The 19,443-nt window shown below is 37.5% G+C and overlaps 1 long non-coding RNA gene across 3 annotated transcripts in view; it reads right to left on the reverse strand.

Moving 5' to 3' along the window:
- The window catches only part of LOC111768340 (uncharacterized), a 505,095-nt gene that overhangs the window by 467,069 nt on the left and 18,583 nt on the right, over positions 1 to 19,443 (reverse strand). The window contains exon 3 of one of the 3 annotated variants that reach the window (XR_011440332.1): positions 1,947 to 2,191. The exons of 1 other annotated variant lie outside the window; for it this stretch is intronic. This is a non-coding gene — a long non-coding RNA (uncharacterized lncRNA). Of the gene's footprint in view, positions 1 to 794; positions 2,192 to 19,443 lie in introns of those variants that run through there. One more of the 3 variants, XR_002800610.2, reaches the window with a different exon arrangement.

Consider the following 19,443-nt stretch of genomic DNA (forward strand, 5'->3'; position numbering starts at 1 on the left):
AATTGTATGGCTTCCACAAGCATACTAAGGATTGAGTGAATTAATTTTCCTGTTTGGTGACACCAGCTTGTCCTATTCCAATGCAAAGTGTCAATGATGTCAGAATTGTACTTGAGCATAAAATATGAACATGTGCGTTTACGTTTGAATATAGGCCTATGGGTTCTTTTTTATTAGACTATTAAACATGTGTGCATATACATACAGACTCCTACATATAAATACGTAGCTTGTTCTTAGAGTGGTCCGTTCAAATCCTGCGCATCGATGAGGTCTACATATGCCTCTGCTTTCCCAGAACACATATTGATTCCACAGGAAATTGATTTAGAAGTAAACTACATGTTCATTCTCTAAAACTTTTGTCTGAAAGTCTAGAAGTAAATACCCTACGCTTCATGAATTGGTCAGGGAGCCAGACTGGAGTAACTATGTCTGTCTTGTGTTCTTGAGGTAGCATGAGGTCATAAATGTTCTTTAGACCATAATGTTGTAGTTTTGAAACAATTATGAAAAAATTTCAATTTCTGAATTTTGTTGATGATGTGATTAAAACGTAATATTGTGTCCTTTGAAGGATTTTGCAGTAAGTCTAAAGGCAGGAGAGATGTTAAGGTTGTGTGTGCCACCTCTCCCCCCCTCACACACATATACTTGGAGATCCACTCTTACTGGTGAGAGTATCTTTAAAAATTACAAGCATATGAAAATGGGGGAAGAATTTAAGAATAATTTTCAAAGTCAAAGTATGAAATAAAACAGTTAAATAAAATAAACATTTCTCAAGTCAATTCAGCTTGTAGTAGATTAAATGCATAGTCTTTTATTAGCTTAAAAGAGAAAAATATTAAATTTTGCTTTATGACATTCAAGTGTTGTGCTTATTATCTTCCCTTCTAACACTGCTACACACACACACTGTCAGAATAAACCTGAAGAAGACAGGTGCAAGTACTCATGATGTTCTGATACAAATTTTAATCACTTTAATATAGATTATCCAGTCACAAATGACATATAGAAATGGGAAAGAGGTGAAACTCCTTCCTGTCTTCTCTAACAGAGAAATAGAATCAAAATATAAGTAATTAATAATTCTCAACTCAGAAGAAGAGGTCAAATGGTGGGATGCTCCTTTGAATAGTAAAATATCAAATCCCAACTGAGGACCAAATAATGCCACCACATTAGACAGTATGTTCTTTCTCTGGGGAATATACATTTCTATGATATTATTATTGATGTTGTTGAGTCTATTCATATTACTGCAACCATTCTTGTTGTTGATTGATATGAAGTTGTTTGGCGTTCAGACTAAGTATCTAGGACTATTGATGAGGCATGATGTAGTCTGAGCAAACCAAACTTCTAAATACATATTCTTGGTTCTGATAACAGATTAATATGGTGAGCTCTCAGAGCTGGTTCCTAGGTTCCCTTTGTTTCTCTTTACTTAATGCCAGTGTGTCTGAACAACAGGTCTGACATAACTCACCATAAGACTCAAGGTTGACGTGCAAATAAACGTTATTTTTCAAGTCAAATTCCATAAAGAGACTAAGAATACAAAAAATATTGCTAATAAATACGAAAAATAACAGCAATGATAACAGTTTTTTTATATTTAACAAATCATTTATAGATATCGGAAAATATCTCCAGTCACTATAAAAGTTTATTAATTTATAATAGAAATGTCTTCATAAGTTAGTCAGAAGGTGGTCAAAACCAAACCTTTACTATGGATTTAAAATCTATCGCTATGCATGGACTTCAAACTTTTATAGATTTACTGGTCTCAGATTTTCTAATATGCCTGTTAAAATTTCATCTTGTGAAAATCCTCCAAAATGTGGCTGTATTATTATGTTGGGAGTGTGGCAACTTAAGAAACAGCTCTGACATTAACACTGCTGTTGGTGTTTTATATTCTTTGTATCACTTACCCCAAACAAGCCTGACAGCTACGTGCCTGGAGCTGGGTCAGGGCAGAGAAGCCTTCTGAGCCAGCTCAATGAGGATGCTGCAAACCCCATTCCGACCTTCCTTCTCCAGCAGTAAGTGGGCTTCCTCTGTGCCACTTCCACCCTTAGAAATTCCAGTCAGTGGGATCCCATAGGAACAGGAAAAAATTTGACTCTCGCCCCTTCTTTCTTCTCACATCTTTTTCTCCTCAGAGTGGCTTTTCAGGCTTTGACGCGGAGAAAGGAGAGGGAGACTTTAAAAACTTGGTACCTTTCAATAAGCAGTTAGACATTCCTTTCAGAAAGTTATTCATAACATTGTTCGTGATAATGCCAATGCTAATGATAAAAATAAAAACTATTTATTGCTTGGTGCTATGGGTCAGTGATTTCTAGACTTTCAAATTTTATGAACCTGAAAACTAATCAACAATAAACAAAACTGAGAAACTGACAGTTACCAACTTTTCGTTTTCCCATGAAAGGTAATTTGAATAAACAATTACTATCCTTTATCACCTTCCTATCAGGAAAAGACAATGTAATACCAAAGTAGCAGGAAGAATCCCTAAATAACACATAGTTTCATATCAAATTGAATAAATTTGGCTTAATAAAATGCTCATTACTACTTTTTGTTTTTATTTTTGTCAGTTCAATAATATCATCACTGACTGGCACCAACTGATATATATCCAAGATATAAGCATATGCCCAATAAGCAGAGAGATGCCCTCTTTTCAGTTAGTGGTGTTTTCCATTTTTCTCTTTGTATTCAATACTGTATAAGTATCTTTCTAGGCTTTGAGGCCTAGAAAGAATTTGATTAGAGTGGCTCACCAAAATCTTGCTTCTCAGAAACAGAGACCATTAGAATTTCAGTGACCTTCCAAATCCACTTGGTCAACGTCTTCATTTTGTAAGTAAGAAAATCAAGGACCAGCAGGACCCAATTTCTAAAGACCACACAACTTTCCTCAGCTACAGGTGTCAGACTCCATCTATCTATGGCCATATGTCACCTTTCAAATTTATAGTCAACATTTGCCTGTCTAATAGGTATTAGATACATTTACATGTTATTTCAGCTATGCTTATGGTTCAGTTAACCTTTTGTTATGGAAGTTAGTATCCCATTTTGCAGGTAAGAAAAATAAAATCAATATGTAACTAACCCAAGCTCATACTACTAGGAAGTGGTGGAGCGGCCATTTAGTGAGATCTTCTCTAAGTGAAATGTTTCTTATTATTTACCATACAATTAGCAGGTATTTATTGAGTGTATCCATGGGCTCAGCACTCTGATTAGTACTACAGCATCTGCCAGCTAGGTTGAAGATCTTAGGGCTGTCACAAGAAGAAAAAGGGATCCCCTTGAGCTTCAACTGCTCTCTTCTATATATTAGAAGAGAGAGTGAAGATAAATCTATTTTAATAAGAGTAATCCAGTGTGGTACATGTCTAGGAATACAGGGTGACTCAGATGGATGCCCCTTCCAGACCCTGATATACTAGCTCTGAACCTCTTGATTCCAGGCCACACTGATGGCTCCTTCCCCCCAATTTTGCATCATTTCCTACCCCTAGTTAATTCTTTGTGTCGTCCCTCATGATAGCTACTGTATTGTTGAATTAAATTATGGTATTTTATGTCACTATTTGTTTTCATATGCTTTGACGAAGTGCCTTACTCTCCTCACCCTATTGCCAGCCCTGTGCTTAAGTCTCATTTCCCCTTGAGGACAAAAATCAAGAACCATTTTTATACGCACAGTCCTTTAAAGTAGAGGCTCAGAAATTATTTATTAATTGCTCTTGTTTTGGTTGAAAGTGCCAGGAGTATGCAAATTGTGCAATAGACAACATTTGTTTCCAGCTGTATTGTCTTATCTCTTCTTTCAATACTTTTCCTCCTCTTTATGTCACTCTCTGCTATGCCTGCACCCCCAGCCCAAAAGAAACTAACCCCTTAATGCTTCCTACTAGATAAACTTTTGTAGCCCTTTCTAGAAAATTAGTCTCCCCTCGGATTAAAAGTCAAATTCCTTTTGTGTCCTGATCTCAGTTACATGTCACCTGTCACAGAAGTTGAGATGAAAAGCTAATTAGTACTAAATTATGATGCCTAGAAGAAGTAATTCATAAATCTGTTAACAGAAGCATTAGGTTATAGCTGGGGATATTTGGAGACACAAGACTTGAATCTACTTACTCAACTTTTAATTAACACTTGAGTATGCATTATGGTTCTCAACTTTTTCACCATTAAGTAAAACTTTCATAATTCATAATTCATTCATTATACACCATGGCCCCTGCATTTTGAAATATTTTATTTATCAAACAAAATTCATTTTAAGCTATATTTGGTTTCCCATTTTATTACACATACACATCTATTAATCAAAGTTTCCAGTTATGATGAAGTAACCAGTATATAATCTTAACTGGTAGAATTCTAGCCCAAAGCCAAGAAACTCATTCTTTTAAACAGTCTGTGCAAACCTATCACTACAGATTTTAGAATATTGACAGTAAAACAGATGGATTCCCCAATATTATCATCACATCCCTGGTGGTCCAGCAAGCCCAGGTTTAGAATCACTGGTGGAACACTCACTGTACACTGAGCTTGGCGCTAAATCCTAAAAATATGAAATTAAATAAGCCAAGGGCCTTTCCTTGGTATGCTCAAGGTCAACTTTCTGATATGGGGGAGCTTGGCTTTTGAACGCACAACACCTGCCAGGATTTCTCAACTCTCAGAGATTTATTCTGTTTATTTTTTGACCACCTAGGGCTCTCCTGAGGACAGAGCACCTAAGCACTGTTATCTTTAGCTATCTTTAGCACTGTGCATTATTGAGGTACTTTCTGCCCAGCAGGGGATCTAGCAGCTGCTCCCAGGATGAAACTAAACAAGAAGGCAGCAGAGTGTGAGGTTAAGATCATATACCTGAAGGTGGACTGTTCTCTGGATTTGATCCCAGCTCTTCCACTTTTGAGCTAAGGGATTTAGGGCAAGTCTTTAACCCTCTCTATGCCTCACTTTTCTTATTTGAAAACAGAAATAACAAGAGTACTTACCTCACAGAGTTTTATGAGGATTAAATGATATCATTTATGAAAAGCATTTATCACCTTATTGGCACATAGCAAGTGCTTAACTTTCATCTATTATTATTATTATTATTTTATTATTATTAAAGGAGAAAAGAAGAGAAATAGAAACATTAGGATACTTCTTGCCTCTTCTAGCTTCTAGAGAGCCTATGCATTCCTTGGCTTGTGGTCCCCTCCCATCTTCAAAGCCAGCAATGGCCGGTCAAATCTTTCTCACACTGCATCTCTCTAACACTGACTCTTCTGCCTCTCTCTTCCATATTTAAGGATCCTTATGATTACATTGGGCCCACCTGGATAATCCAGGATAATCTCTCCCCAGATCAAAGTCTGTTGATTAGCAACCATAATGCCACCTGCAACCTTAATTCCTCTTTGCCATGTAACCTAACATATTCAGGGGTTCCAGGGACTAGGAGGTGGGAATTGTTGAAGGGCCACCATACTGCCTACCACAAGAATGCGCTGACTGCATTCTGCTCTAGCTCTTCATGCTTACAGAACCCAAATAGAATAGATCTAAATTTTACATTTTCATATATATGGGTAATTAATTAACACCATTAATGAAGATTACTTCTGAAGTCCAGTTAGAAAGCAGCTCTCCTCATTTACTAACAATTTGGGAAAACTGATTAACCTTTATAGGCAACAACCCCCTCATTTTAAATGAGAATCATAATATCTACCTCATATTATTCTTGTGAGAATTAAATGAGTTAATTTACGTAATGAATTTAGGATGACACAAAATGAGCAGTCCATAAATTTAGTTATTATTAGTCAGTTGTATGATCTATATATAACCTCTTAAATTTATACATGGTTTTATATATTCATTAGTCATTATCAACTCACCCATTTATTCAGTCCATTCATTGATCCACCAGCATTTATTGCACATGTACCGCAAACTGAACAGTGTACTACACGTAAGAGGAATAACAAAAATACTTTACAATTGTAAAGCACTTTGCATTTTCACCTCCTTATCTTACCGGACCCTACTTAGAAGAAATGCTTCCTGCCCTTAGGAACGTATAGTCTCCTTGAGAAAACAACAGGGTACATGCAAATTCAGACAAACACCATTGGTATTGAAGTTTTGCAACATTGAGAATGGGCGCTCATTCAGGCCTGAGATCATTAAGAGGAAGCGTATGGAGTAGGGAGCACTACACTAGAGAATGATACAGTGCCCACCACCTCAGCCTAGATTGGGGTCTTCTCTCATAAGAGGCTGTGAAGACCAGACTCAGCAGGTTAATGAAGTCCCAACAGTTCAAGAGAAAAGGAACAACCACCAAAGCAGGCAAAGGGGAAAACAATCTATGGTGTGGGGGCTGTAATACTCCATGAGTGCCTCCACCAAACAGTTCAATCCACTCTACAAATTTCCAGATTTATGCTTTTTCCAAATAAAGAGTGGTGGAAAGCTCAACACAAAATTATTTGCACAAAATTTCCTCAGGTGGTAACCTGAGAAAATTTTATGGGGCCAGCACTGTGCCTCCTTCCCCAGAGTTGATACTTTGATATATCCACTTGTTGTTTTGTAATCATTGACTTGATAGTCACCTCACACCTTAGAGGACAGGGTAGGGGGAGTTTGGACAGTACTGCCCAAAATAAAGAAAAGACTAATAGAAAATAGGTAGAATGGAGGATCCCAAAAAGAAACAGTAAATAAAGGCACAAGACAAGAATTTCAGCTTGAGTGTTCCATTCCTTCCACTAATTTCTTGAGTCTGGTTGCCCATTGGGAGCTTTGCTCCCAGGCAGATTTCTGGGAAGAGAAAGCCACCATTTGCTCACTTTACCCTGGGGCCACCCAGCTGCCAAGTGTCAGCTGAACAGAGGTGCATCAGAGGCCTGCAGTCAAAAGGCAGCAGGATGGCCAATTGCCACGAATTTCTGCAGCAAGTCTGGCATCTTGGCATCTTTCTGCTCTCCCCCTCCCCTAGGTTAATTGCTGAGAACCTAGGAAGCTGCTTATGCTACCAACTTCAGCTGCTTCCCTCCTTTCCCCATACCACTCTACTGCCTCACCTCCTTACACCCCAGAAGTGAAATGAAGTCTCTCATATACCTGGTTCTGCTTGTGAGACCACCTAAACTCTAATGTAAATGTTTCTTTCCCCCACTTACACTCTCCCATGAGTAAAGGCAGAATTGCCACGTCCTCCTTGGACCCGATTGCTAGGCAACACTCAGCCATGTGAATTTGTCACTTCTGTTTGGCGCAAATTTCAATTTCACCTCCAACTGTAACAACACTGCTTGATATATTTTAGATGCCACTGTGGTTGGATGGCATCCCAGGAAAGATGTGAAGTGCTACTGCCAGGAATGAATGATTGGCACTGGGTAAAGCAATTCTCTGAACTCAGCCTTGGCATACCATTAATTGTTAAGTCTGTTCTGCTACCACCAACCTCTTGTCAGAAGCATGTCTATTGTAAGCCTTTGCGACAAGAGTCCAAATGGTAGAGCTCTCTCCCTCTGTAAGATTCGAATTATGTCGATAATGAAGTAGTGGATTTCTCGGCTCACAACATTTTACTTCTCCCTCCTTTCATCTATTGGCTGCACTTTCACGTGCAAAGAAAAATAGTTCCACATTTGAATATTACTGAGCTAAGAGCTACTGTGTGCCAAGTCAGGTTCTGGCCCTGAATAAGAGATTTACCTTCCCTTTGGTTTCTTCAGCACAATCTGCTTTCATTCGTGGTAACAATTAAATGCTGCTATGAGGAAACAAGTTATTAATGGAAAAAGATAAAATTAATGCTAAACATACTCTGCTGACAATAAATATATAATATTTGACATGTAAAATTTACATACTGACATTAAATCAGAAAACATGAAACACGCAAACAATTATAATTTTTGAATAAACACGTACCATCACTGGCAAGATATAATGCTATAATTCCCAAAGCCTCCATCTAATATGATCTGCCCAGTGTTTCTATATGTAGCTTGAGTATTATTTGTCCTTAAAGATGCATTCAATTGCCCAGCCACCTACATAAAATATCCGTAAATACTACACAATTGCTCAATCGACTTCAAAGATGCTACAGTGTGGAATGCTTTCACTTCTGTGCTCCATGCTATATAAGGGTAAAAACAGCAAATCTGTTTTGATCCCCTTCAGCCCCTCCATCCACCAACTTTTCAGTCAATTGATTATTTTTTTCCTCAAATCAAAACATCCTCTGAAAGCTTGGAAATATTTTCCTGGAATGAATCTAATTAAATAGGAGTCAGTCAGCTATGAGTAAGAATAGTGTTTTCAGACTTTATGTGCATTCCCTGATTCATGAGAAACAAAAGGAGTTTCTGTAACAGTGTGAATGAACCATGAAGTGTGCATGTTCTTTTAAGAAAGGCCAAGGGTGCAGTTCTATTTTCTTAGCTCTGCTTTCATATTTATGTGTCTCATTTCCAGCTCATTGCTGATGCCTCAGTTGCGCTATCCATCACCACTTTTATCCTCCTTGTTCCTCAAAAAGAACATAAAATCCTTTTTTATGTGGTGGTAATATTATTGCAAATAAAAGCAAATACCAAAATCTTTATTAGTCTGCCAAAATAATAAACTATTTAATAAAAGCATGCTGTAAAAATAAGGTCATTTGCATCACTCAAGTTACTTGCAGGAAATACAGAGAATTATTGGTCAAAAAATTACAAACTGACAGCAATTATTTCTGTTGTTCATCTGATGCACTGTGCAATAGGGTTAAAATTTTGTTGATATTTTGCATATTTTCTGGGTTTAAATGTCTTTAATATTGCTCAAAACTGGCTGCACATTGGAAAATGAAAAAAAAGGTCTAATTCTCACAAAATACTAATTTCCTCTTTATAAAAGGATTTTTGGTGAGAGAAAAAGACTAAATAGACTGGTCTCTTTTTGATAGCTTTTTCACAAATGTGGAAGTTGACCTACTGATAACCTTGATATTCTAAGATTTATTGTTTAAATATTTACCATTTTAATATCCAATATTAATTTTATTTGCTTTGGATTTGTGTCCGTGCTTCAGCTGTATAATTTTTCCCCTCTTTGTATTCACCTTTTGTCACTTCTGTATGTACACCAATATAAGATGGTTTATTTGAGAAGGTTAGTTTAACAGTGAAAATTAACAATAAACGTACTATTTCAAAATAAATGTCAAATGTTTGATCTTTTAGCCTATTATGATATAAACCCACCAATTCTTTTTCCCTTGTAATTTCCATCCTCAGCTGGCAGAACTGCAAATATATTATTGATATGTTTGTAACATAGCAAAAGCAGTAGTGTAATAGAGATTAAAACATCATTTGTACAATCCTTACATTGCCAAGAACACCTGTATACCAGTTCTTCTACATAAAAAGCAAACACGACAATTAAGCAAAGAATATAAATCTTTTCAAAACACCATATTATTTACATTACTTGTTCCATGATGACATTTAAAATCAATAAAAGCTCTTCCAACTCCAGTTATTACTATTTTTACTTTGTAAAGCCTTTTGTCTGTGGTTGGTTTCTTTGGGCCACAAATTAACCATTGCCAGTTTTATTGACACCAAGTTAACCTGAGAAAATGAAGTATAATTTCTATACAAGGTAATGAACCTGAGGGATAATTCAACTATGAAAATTTGGACAGGTGAAATAATACTTTTAGAGGCAAATAAAGGCAATTAAATTCAAATACTATGCATTATGTCCTGAATTGTGTCCCCAAAAATTTATATATTGAAGCCCTACACCGCCCCCCTCCTCCAGTACTTGAGAATGTGACTGTATTTGGACATAGGGCCTTTAAAGAAGTCATTAAGGTTAAATGAGGTCATATGGGTGGGCCCTGATCCAATCTGATAGCATCCTTCTAAGAAGAGAAAATGTGAACACACAAAGAGGAGTGTGAACCCACAGAGGGACGACCATATGAAGAGGCAGTAAGAGGGCAGCCATCTGCAAACCAAAGAGAGAGGCCTCAGAGGAAACCCACCGTGCCAGCACCTTGCCCTTGGACTTCCAACCTCCAGGATTGTGAGAGAATAAATTTCCGTTGTTTAAGCCATCCAGTCCGTGGTATTTTCTTATGGCAGCCCTAGTAAGCCCTAGCAAACTAATACACTATCTAATATAAATAGGAATTAAAGAAAAAAATCTATCTGCGACACCAAATCAAATACAATATTTATTTTCGCCAGCTCTACCACCCAAATGCATTAAAGACACACAATCCAGCTGACTGGGAGCAACTCAACATCATGGTAGAACAAAAATACAACCCAACTCCCGAAATTCTGTATTGTCACACTGATATAGTCTGAAAATCTTGCTTCATATTTGAAATTCTTTGTGTCTTAGGAGTTCTTAACCTGGTGTCCAAAGACCACAAAAGCCTCTTGATATTTACTAGAGACCACATTTTGTGGACTTTGTATATATTCATTGTAATGGGGAGAAGTGTGTCATCCTCAAAAGTTAAAAACCACTTAAATCTTGGGTTATTGTTTCTATTTGATTGATCAGTAGGCAATAGAGATTGTTCCATGATGGAAATAAAATCTAATCCTACATATTTCATTAATAGATTTAATGGACAATCATTTGGAATCAAATGAATGATTTGGCTGGTCCACAGTGAGATGTTTAATTCACCAAGAAAGTCATGAGACTTGAAAATTTTGTCACAGGACCAGATAAACCATTTTTTTGGGGGGCAACCAAATGTTTTCTAAGACAGTTCACTGGCTCGTAGCTTCCAGGCTCATAAGGATCACATAAATTCTGAAGAATTCGCAATACTGTAGGTCCTAAGGAAAACATCTGCAAATTTGGTGAATTCTATTCTATGCAAAGAAAAGCCTGAGATTAAATTTCTAATCTGGGCCAAGTGCTATGTGTTAGTGACACTGTGGGATAGTACCTAGAAGGTTAGTGTTCTTTCTTAATATCATCTACAAGAGATTAAGAAGATTTCCTAAACAGAGCTGACATCTCCCAACTAATGCTTGTTGGATTTGTTTACTGTGGGTTTTTCTAAATTCTTCTTGCCACCATCCTTCTGGATTTATCAAGTTCAGTACTGGGCATTATGCCCAGGGGAAAACAATAATGTGTGGGAGAATCAAAAGAGCTGAAACATAAAATCTCCATGTTACTGCTTTGTGGCCCAGCTATCTGCTATGGAACATACACTGACTATGCATAACACAGAAGGAAGGACCTCTTTCACCTGCTGCCTGGCCATTCACTTCAAGAATCCATTCTTGCCACTTTTTTTCTGGATACTCGGTGTAAATCTGCTCAGAGGGCACCAGAGCAGGTTGCAGTCTGCCTTAGAGGTGGAGCAGGCATCAAAGATAGGAGTGGAGCCTCTGGGACCACTAGATATCAAGGTCTTTTAAGGGGCCAGCAGTTGTGAAGTTCATCTAGAGGCATCATTACTGCTCCATTCTCAGGCAGTGAGTGGAGACAAATTCTCAGAAACATTTGATGATGGGAACCTCTGGAAAAATGATCAGAATTCCTGCTACCAAAGGTAATGTGGACTTGGAGCACTGTAATCTGGTTATAAGTATAAACGAGACAGTTTTTACCACACATGGCACTTTTTAAATACGCTATTTTATATAGGAGGAAACTATAGCCCAAAGATGATAAGTCTCGAAGTTCATTATAGACCAAGGGTGCAAATCTGGATTTACCTGGCTCCAAAGTCAGTACTTTTCCACAAAGCCAAGCGTTTCCCTGCCTAAGGAGGGCAAAGGGGGTGATTAAGCACATGTGTATGGTGATGGATTGTAATTAGTCTTTGGGTGGTGAATATGATGTAATCTACACAGAAATTGAAATGATGTACACCCTAAATTTGTATAGTGTTATAAACCAATGTTATTGAAACAAATGAAAATAATAATAATAAAAGAAACGTTTCCCTGTTTGATCTATCCACTTCTTGCTTTGTATGTGGCAGGTCTCTATACCTACATTTCAGACAGAAACCTTAAAAGTAGTATCATCATACTTCAGATAAGAAAATTAAAGAGTACCTGTTTGAGGTGGTAAATTAAACATAGAAAGAAAAATAAACGGGTCTCCCACTAAATGCCCACAGCTTTGTGTAAAGAGTTGAAATAAAACAGTTGTGGACACTGGGACGGGGAGGAGGAGGGTGGAGAAACCTTATCAGTTTGTAAAATTCAAGCAAAGAGATCCATATTCTGGCTGTGTAAACCAGATAATCATACTTTCTCATAACCGTTTCACTCCATAGTATATGCTTAATGAATACATTTAATTAATTAAAGAAAAGATGGTACGACAATGCATTGGTTTCTTATTGCTGCTGTAACAAATTATTCCAATCTTAGTGGCTTGAAAACAAAAGAAATTTATTCTTTTCCAGTTCTACAGGACAGAAGTCCAAAATCAGTTTTGCTGGGCTAAAATCAAGATGTCAGCAGGGCCATGCTCCCTCCAAAGGCTCTGGGGGGAATCTGTTTCCTTGCCTTATCTACCTTTCAGAGCTGCATTCCTTGCATTCCTTGCCTTATGGCTCCTTCCTCCATCTTCAAAGCTGGCAAAGTATCATCTTGCTTCAGTCATCACATAGCCTTCTTCTACGCACAAAGTTCCTCCTGCCTCTCTCTTATAAGGACACTTACGATTACATTTAAAGCCCACCTAGATAAGTCAGGAAAATCTCACCATTTCAAGCTCCTTAACTTAATCACATCTGCAAAGATCCTTTTGCCATATAAAGGTTCCAGAGATTAGGATTTACCTGGCTATCCTTTGGGTATACAGCCTATTACAGGCATTCACACAAAACTTATCTTTATTAAGGTCTACTGGAGAATTGAAGCACTTATTCAGATATTTTAACAAAAGTCTATATGTTTTTAAGGGCATGGTAATAATATTTATTGAGTGCTTACTTTGTGACAGGCACAGCTCTAAATATTTTATATATATTGTATAGGTTAATATCAACAAAACAAATTATGAGATAGATTCTTCGTTATTCTTATTTTAAGGAAGGGGAAACTGAGGCACACGATGTGAGATTACCAAACTTGCTCAAGGTCATAAGTACTTCTTTAAATTATCCCAATTAAGTATTTGTATATATAAACAAACTCGTTAAAATATCATTTCATATTGCCCATGTAGTTATTCTAGGAGATTATGTAGTTTACAGGCTTGCAGGTACAACGTGCTCTTTGTATCAAAGTGATGTTCAGACAAATTTTAATCTCCCTGATTTGATAGTTTTACTTCGAATAGTTTCTAAACAACAAACCCACTAGTCACTATACAATAAACCCACTCATCACATTCTGCTACCAATAATGATAATCCTAATTTTATTTCTTGAGCACCTTTCTTTTCTCCAAAGGTCACAGAGTTCAGGATAGGGTTACATAGTAAAAGAAAGCAACTTCTCTCACCAAAAAGGCGTGAGATAGATAGCAGGTCTTGGCAAGCCTTGGCAGCCCTTGGCATATGCTCAATTTCTGTTGTTACCCAACTCATTAATTGCTTGTTTTCATTTGAAAGTTTTCTCTAAATGTGTTCCTTATAACTTTTAAAACTTCTTTTCATACCCTTGTTTTCAATGGCCTCTTATAGGCTTACAGATGGAAATCTGTTTCCCTTATCCTCATAGGTCACCCATGTTCTTGTTTTTCTTTGTAGCAGAGGAGGGGAGAGTGAAGAAAAACAGCTGTTATTTAAGATCTTTTACACACATTTCTTAATCTTTGGAGCTTTCTCAAAACCTCAGCTATATGATGGTGTGTGGGGGAAAAAAGATTCTTTTTTTTTCCCCTTAATTTCTTTCTGGAGTTTTGAAGAATGTACCTTAAATAATGGAAAAGTTGTAGAATCTGAAGACTCAGTGAAAAGTTAACTTTGGTCTCAAACCCACTGGCAAGGATTATGGGTTTTATTTAGTTTAGACAGGTCTCCAGTTACCCCAGGCATGTATGATGTGTTGTGTTACTGGATTACTGCCCTTATAACATTATCAGATTATATAATTGTCCTAGCCCCTTCAGCTTAACTAAATGGAGTAACCCTGATGGTAAGAATTTCAAACCTCACACCATGGAGGAAGAAGGATGGTTTTCAGTAGACTCTCGCCTTTTAGAATCTCTTAACCCGTAACACTTTTGGTGGCTTACTACATTTCTCTCTACCCCAAACAAAGAAACAAATATACCATGGCAATACTATGCATAAAGAAGTAGTGTCTTAATGAAATGGTGACTAATTGGCTATGGTGACTGGTCAAGTCATATTCAAATGAAACCTATGGGAAAAGGTTTAATTTAATTTAATTTTTTTAACTATGAACAATACTGAGAGCAGATGATACAGAGAGAAGGAACTACACAGTCAACAGAGTCATGAAGTTTAGAAGTTAATTAGTACAATGGTAGAAATCCATGAGGTAATTCGAGAACCGAGACACACTTTGCACTTGTAGGTTTATTTCAACCTGCAGGACTGCACTTATTTGAACAGATCTGGAGAATTACAGATGTATATACACAGAAAGAGAGGGAAAAAATCTGAACGCATTATTCTTATGACTCTAAGTTTAGGGTGATCTGTAAAGCTTTTTAATTAAAAAGTTATTGAAGAAGAAACATCTGAAGTAGGACAGGAGCAGGTTCCTCAAGTGACTTAGCAGTTTTCAGTAGCATCAACTGTTGCAGTGAAAACAAAGATTTCTAATCTTAGAACTTGGCAGGTGAGTGAGTAACAGATTTCTCGATATAATGTTTTGATTTTGAGAAATAAATGGATATGCGATTTTTTTTTCTTTTGTCTGCTCCACATCCAGTCACATATTTTATTACTCACTTGGGAGGTTGAATACAAATATTTTTAATTAAAAGAATTCTTGGTTCTCTATTAAATGAACAATTTCCTAGACCTTTTGTCTCTTTTGGGATCTGCAAGGGAGTTCAAGTCTGAAAAAGGGAGGATATCCTTAAATAAGCTGATATTAAGATGAATGTAAGCCTGCACACATGTGTGTTTGAAATGGAAGAGAAGACCTAATTAAGAAGTTGAGGTTTTTAGTGTTAGAGTTTCTTTTTGAACATTATTGGTTTCTGTCACTTTATTAATTTCTCTCAACTTTTTGATTTTACTGATTGCAAATGTTGGGAAGAAGGTGCAGAGTTGTTTGAGATATTTTTACACCCTGTAACACACCATCTTAGGTTTCTTTAAGTGCAATGAATGTTGTATTAATGAGGGCTGTTGTCAACGCTATGCCAATAAAACTGCCAATTAAGACAAGAAAAGGTACTCCTAGAGATTTTTTTAAACATAAATTAGCTGGGTAATTAGGCTATATAAAAATACATTTTGAAAAATAAATTCCCCACTAATAAAATGTTTTTGAGTCGACTGGATTCTACCTATAAATTTTGTTCTTCCTCGTATTCTCTACACCAGCCTTGCAAATATTCCCTTATTCACTTGCCCACTGCAAGTAACCATGTAGGCTTTGGGAATAATAAAGACTATGAATTTACTGTTCAAGTATATGTCTCCTGAGGTAAGGGCAGGTAGAGAAAATACTGAGCAAGTCAGCTTTTGAAAATTATTTGTAAGGCTGCTATAACACACTTTACAGAATGAAAACAGATGGTCTTCAGGATTTGTATTATATTGACAGGGAAATTATAACCCAGAAAACTAAGGGTATTTTTCAGTATGGTGGCAAAGGGATACAAGCCAACATCTCAGAGAATATGGTAGTTTGTCCTGACAAAGTAAATTGTGAAAATGCCAGATTTCCATAACAATACATCTTGCAGAATGAGGTCATCTAACATAGTAAATCCTTTTAGTTGTCTTTCTTCAGTGGGTCAAAGTTCCCTACCTATCGTACATTAATATTTAGAACACAGTATGGTTGTGAAGTATTATATCCATAAAATTCTTAAGTACTTTCAAAAGGCTGTTTAATTGTCCTTGATTACTAATATAAATTTAAAAATCATTGGGGCTGGCTCAGTTGCATAGTGGTTAAATTTGTGTGCTCCGCTGTGGCAGCCAAGGGTCCATGGGTTTGGATCCCAGGCGCAGACCTGCACACCATTCATCAAGCCATCCTGTGGCAGCATCCCACATGCAAAGTGGAGGAACACTAGCACAGATGTTAGCTTAGTGGCAGTCTTCCCCAAGCAAAAGGAGGAAGATTGGCAACAGATGTTAGCTCAGGGCCAATCTTTCTCAACAATAACAACAAAAATCATTGGTAAAAGTTTTTTCATGACACATACGGTTGGAATAATCTTAATTTTTTAGCAATGGTATAAAAGTAACCACACCCTTTGGTTATGATTATTTAATATCAAGCCAACTCAGTATGTATTTTGCCTCTATAAACTTGGTAATCCTCTGAAAAATTCACCTTATACTACTGTAGACTGGGCGGCTTGATTTAAGTAAGCTTCTTTTTTTCCTTCTCTATCGGAAGAAAAAAATTACTTCTTTAAAATGTCATTTTTCTTTAGAGATCATTTAATTCTTTTCTCCTTTATGCTCTTAGATAAAACATAAAAAGCCTAACATCTCTGTGTCAGTGAAAAATTTTCATATAATTTAAAGTATTTTCTCTTCCCTTTCTTTCATATTACTCAAACTAGGTTTACCCACCTACCCATCAACCTAATCATCCAACATTGATTAAGTGCCTACCATGTTAGGCACTAAGACAAACAAAAATAATAATATATAATCTCTTCCCTTAAGGGAAGTGTATCATTCAAGGTGCTAGCAGAGAAAAGAATTTAATGATAGGACCACTTATAAAGATGTGTGCAGAACTGAAGAATCAGTAAGGAATGTGGAGGTATCTGGAGACTGGCAACTGTGGGAAGCCTAAACTACCCCTAGGCCTGAAGGAGAAAGCAGAGGAAATGGTGTTACCAGCACTCAGTGACGGCTGATGCTAGGGAAGCAGAGTCATGAGGCAGAAGAGTGCAGCCACTGCCAGAAACACAGCATGAAGGCAGAAAGAAAGCAGGGAAAGAAATATTCCAATTTCTCTTTCCTCTTTTATTCTCCTGCCTGGGCCTCCCATGGGGGAGATGCAACAGAAGACCAGAGGGCAAGAGCCTGAGTAATGCAATCCAACTGGTATCCATATCAGGGCAGAATAGGGCAGAGAATGAATTGGGGTATGAAAAGCAGTCTCTGAGGTGGCCCCCAATGACCCCTGCCTCCTGGTATTCATTTCCTTGTGTAACACCCTCCCCTTAAAGGCAGGCTGGACAAAGTCATACACTTTTGATAAATAGAATACAACAAAAGTGTTGAAATGTCACTTCTGTGATAAAGTTCCATCTTGGATTCCATCCTGGGCTTCCATCTTGGATATTCTCTCTTGCTCTCTCACTTGCTCACTCTAAGGGAAGTCAGCTGCCATGCAATGAGCTGCCCTATGGAGAGTCCCACATGGCAAGGAAATGAGGGAATCGGCCAGCCTGAACTGAGGCCCTCAGTCCAACAACACATGAGGAACTGAACCCTGCCAATATGCATGTGATTGAGCTCAGAAGTGGATCTTTCACTGGCCAAGTCTTTGGATAAAGCATCATCCCTGTGAGAGACCTGAGCCAGAAGACCTAGCTAAACCATGTCTGGATTTCTGACCCACAGAAACTATGATAATAAAGGATTACTGTTTTAAGCTGCTAGATTTTGGGAGTAATTTGTTATGCAGCAATGAATAACTAACACATGGGAAAAGGGAGAACAGAGAATAACCAGCATAGTTCACTATTTTTGCCTTCCATCACACAAAGAAACTCTTGCCCCACACACAAAAGTGACACTAAGTCCCACCAGCTATTCTACAATCATGGAATGACTCAGTTCATTCCTGCTCTTTCCTGAAACTTAAATCGCAATTAACCTCCTATCATAACTTTTCATATTCAGCAGCAGAGAAAGGCAAAAAAGAAAACAAATTAACATAAGATGTAGCCACTATAATCCCTGCTTCTGTAAATGGTCATGAGACCTAAAATGATATCCATCATTTTCTTTTTCTTATGCTTTTCCTGATTGAGGTTCCTTACCTGGTAGGGTGACCCAAACCTTTACTTCCACAATTCTTAATGGTGCTCTCTTTATGAATTTCCACATTTTCCCACTGATGTTCTTATGAAGTGGTAGTAAGAGGTTCCTCAGTGAAACCCGTGAGTTCCACACATGTTCTCCTTGCCCCTGCTGCATAACAGTACCCCAATTCCCCCATGGCAAGTGGATCCAATTACCTTAGGCAGTAGAGTCACCACCTTTTCTTTCTGTTGACTCTGCGGCATGAGGAGCCCTATATAGCCAAAGAAGAGTCTCAGCTTCTAATTTAACGGAACCATGACTGTGTTTCCTGGCAGAAATTGTCATCCCTTGGGAATAAGCACTTCTAAACCTTTTGAGCCCTTAAGTGAAATACAAGATATAATAATGAGAGAGGTAACTCCCACTCCCACTCTTTGGTTCCTGAACCTCTATATTTTGGCACTATATATGTACTGTGAGTTTAAGGCATATACCACATTCTATAGCATGGCAACCTAAACTCACAGGCTGTTGTTTCTAAGCTGGTGCCTCAGCTGAAAAAAATATGTGTGTTTTTTAAATATATTCAGAGATGGTAAAACTAACCACAGAATGGGTCTGTGGACTTATTGGAGCCATTGTCAGATACAATGGAGTCAAGACTTCATTTATCACCTGACCTCCATAAGTCCATATTCTCTGACCACTGGACCATCATAGTATTTTGTATCCTATGGACTAGCACTATCTCAGAGTCAGTACCTAAAAACCTCCAGAAGGACTGGGCATTTCCCTCTCCCAGTAAAAAATCATCCTGGAAAGTGACCATAGGTTCATCTGGAAAAGACATAGAGGCCATTTGTGGCTATATTGCAGTTTACATTGTTCCTCAAAGGGGCCTGACCTGCTCCCTAATTAAAGGGCTTCAGATCTGTGAATTGGCTTAAGTCTGAGAACAGGGTATGAGGCTAAGAATTCTCATAGGATGACTTAATCAGCTTTTATTTTATATGTCAAGAAGCCCTGTAGAAGGTTCCCCATCTATCTAATTCCTAGTGACCTTATGATCAATTAGTCATTGGCATGTGTCCTTGCTGGTCAAAACATTCTGACTACCACTCTGCAAATGGCATCTTATTAGGATAATTATGCCCACCTTGTCTCTGACAGTTAAGAGCAGCCACTCGGCCCTGCTACTCTGGAATGCCTGATTTATATTCAAAAGTTCATTTTCATAGC

The sequence above is a fragment of the Equus caballus genome, chromosome 1 (genome assembly GCF_041296265.1).
Source record: "Equus caballus isolate H_3958 breed thoroughbred chromosome 1, TB-T2T, whole genome shotgun sequence".
NCBI classification, from domain to species: domain Eukaryota; kingdom Metazoa; phylum Chordata; class Mammalia; order Perissodactyla; family Equidae; genus Equus; species Equus caballus.